At 34.9% G+C, this 3,211-nt stretch overlaps 1 non-coding gene across 1 annotated transcript; it reads left to right on the top strand.

Moving 5' to 3' along the window:
• The first annotated feature begins 2,377 nt into the window (after nucleotides 1-2,377).
• On the top strand, nucleotides 2,378-2,484 carry LOC121983630. Its single transcript, XR_006112652.1, has one exon. It is a non-coding gene; the product is annotated as a small nucleolar RNA R71 (small nucleolar RNA).
• The last annotated feature ends 727 nt before the right edge of the window (nucleotides 2,485-3,211 follow it).

Below are 3,211 nucleotides of genomic sequence, written 5' to 3'. Positions count from 1 at the left end.
GATCTCAATTTAGGTAAAAACAACCTCCAAGCATGTGGAACCTAAATTATCATCACATCAATTTCATAGGAAGCATTGTAAGCATGATTAACTTGGTTTCTAAGTTCTCCAAGTCCCTAAACTCCATGTGGCCGAACCCTATCAGGTGTGAAACAATGTCCCAAATGTCATGAAAGCATGGAAACCTTAAACCATATTTATAGCATTTTTTTCCAAGTAACATAGTAAGCATATTTGAGCTAGTTCCTAAGTTCTTCAAGCCCTTATCATATGTCATGGCCGAAATTTAACAAGTATTCATTAGGGCTAAAAGCAAGCATACAAGCATGTGAACTTGAACTAACATCATGTATAAATCCATATTAAGGCATCATACAATGGGTATGGCCGAAACTTACCCTAGCCTCATTTAGGTCATTAAACAACATATAGCATGAGAACTTTGGCTTTCTACTTATCACTACTTATCATATTTCATGTAGAGTGACATGAGCATATTTAATTTTTGTTCTAGGGTTTCTAGGGCATCTATCCCTTCATGGCCGAAACATACAATGGTCCATTTAAGTCATGGAAAAATTATACAAGCATGTGACTCAATCAACATATTATCATATTTCCATAAGAAGCATTTTTAACACAATTGGTTTCAATTCTAAGGCCTCTAGGTCATTTAAACCCTACTTGGCCGAGACTCATCAGTGTTTAACTTTGCTTCAAATAGCCTAAAAGCATAGGAAGTCATACAAGTTTCATAGCATGTATAAAGACAAGCATAATAAACATACATGTGAATTGTGTCTTAGGCTTCCTAGGTTTCTTTTCTTTTTCTTTTATTTTTCCTCATGGCCGAAACCTTCCTAGATTTGAAAACTCCTCTTTGGCCGAATTTTTCTTAAATTCTATTCTAGGTTTTCTAATCCTCATAAAATCTGAAAAGCACATAAAACGCCTTGTACCATAGGTGAGGGGAAGCTTACATCCTTTTCGCTTGTGGATCTAAGGTGTGGTGATGGAAGAAGTAGCCTCTTCTTCTAGTTCCCTTCCCTTGATTCCCTTGCTAAGTCCTCCTTGTATCTTAGGCTTTCTTAGGAGAAAACCTTGGCTTGGGGCCGAAGATGGAGGAGAGGGGACTGAGGGTTCGGTGAGGGAGAGGAGAGAATGAGAAAAATGTGAGAAAATAGAATTTTCCCTTACATATTCTCTTTTATGTTAAGGGGGAAGAGGTAGCAAAATCGGTTTTTGCTTTCCTTCTCCCTTAGCCTTTTTTTTTCTATTTTCTTTTATTTATTTTATTTTCTAATTTACTCTCATCATTCATGATGAAACAAGGGGCAATGAATCCCCTTAATTCTCCATTTAAGGTCACGGCAAGAGAGGGAAAAGAGAGAGGAAGGGAGGAAGGCAAGTTGCCTTTCTCTTGCTCTTTTCTTGCTTTCTTTTGGCTAGCTTTTACTCTCACCCTTATCATGAGTTTCCCTCCTTTGCTATCAATATATTATTCCTATCCCAACTGGTTATTACCCATTACTCCTATCATTTACATCATGAGAGGTTCAAGGTTCAATCCTTGACAACTCCCTATTTTATTTCTTTTTATTTCTTTTTGGTTCAACATCCTACTAATATTTTTCTAAGGTAAATTCATCATTCTCTTATTTATCTTAAAAGCTAAGTGGGTGTTACATCAGTGTTATCCATTCTTTGAGTAAACTGCTTGATTTCATTCTTCATTTCTTTTTGTTCAGCAAGAACTTCCTCAAGCAACTTTTCTATCATGGATAGTTGATTACCTTGTGATGGTTGTTGTTGATAGCTTTGTTGTCTAGGTTGGTAACTTGGCCTTGCCCCCATGGATAGTCCTTGATCTTGGTTATTCTGATAAGAAAAATTTAGATAATTCTTCCACTCATGGTTGTATGTATTGGAATACAAATCGTTTTATCTCTGATTATAACTCACTATTGCGTCACACTACTCAAGTTGATCAATTTGTGCAGAGATGGCTCCCAAATGACAATTACCTTTACCTTGAGCATGATCCGTGCTTCCACATGTTTCATATACACATACAATTACATTGATCGTATTAGTTCCCATGTTTTCAAGCTTTTTAGTCAGAGCATCCAATTTTGCTGACATTAAAGTGATTGCATCCACATCAAACTTTCCTAATGCTTTGATAGGGTTTCCAGAGAAAGAGCCTCCACATCTTTTAGAAGCCCATTGATGATGGTTTTGAGCTATACTTTCTATGATATCTTCGGTCTCATCTAAGCTTTTGTTCATTAATGCCCCTCTAGTTGCGGAGTCAAGGGATACCTTCGTATGATAATTGATGTCATTATAAAAAATGGGTAGCAGTAGCCACTTCTCAAGTCCGTGATATGGGTATTGCTTGAGCATGTTTTTGAATCTATCTCATGCTTCAAATAATGATTCTAAATCTGATTGTCTGAAACTTGCTATTAAATTCCTCATATAGGCAGTTTTGTTGGGATGATAGAATTTATCAAAAAATTGTTACTCGCATTGTTCCCAAGATATGCTACTATTGGTAGGTAAGAAATTAAGCCATTGTTTGGTTCTATCTCTTAAAGAAAATCCAAATAACAATAATCTTACTGCTTCTACTGGAACTCCATTCATCTTTATTGTGCTGTAAATTTCATAGAAAACTTCCAAATGTTGGTTCGGATCTTCATGAGGTCCACCTCCAAATTGATTTTGTTGAATCATTGTGATCATCGCAGGCTTAATCTCGAAATTATTAGTTTCAATAGGTGGTCTTATGATGCTAAACCGAAGTCTATGTGTATATGGCGCTGCATAATATTTGAGAGGTTTGTTTGTCATTTCAAATGATTCTTGTTCTTCTTGATGTTTTTGCATATTCCTTCTTCTTCGGTATGTTCTATCAATTTCAGGATCAAGTGGTAACAAATCTCCTACAAAATTAGATTTTCGCATGCAAAAATAATATTATAGATATTCCAATCACATTTTCTAAATACAAAATAGAATTTTTTTCAATTTTTGAATTAGAATGAAATTGCTGGAAATCTAAAATGAAGAATTTAAATTACAAAAAAGAAAGATAATTGCAAAATTAAAACTGAGCCAATGCAAGACATATTTACAAAAACTAAATTGCATAAAGTATTTACAATAAAAGAAAAGAAAGCAAGTTTAGACTAACTCAAATGATTGC

This window comes from Zingiber officinale, chromosome 5A (assembly GCF_018446385.1).
Source record: "Zingiber officinale cultivar Zhangliang chromosome 5A, Zo_v1.1, whole genome shotgun sequence".
NCBI lineage: Eukaryota > Viridiplantae > Streptophyta > Magnoliopsida > Zingiberales > Zingiberaceae > Zingiber > Zingiber officinale.
This window is presented reverse-complemented; position numbering and strand designations above follow the sequence as displayed.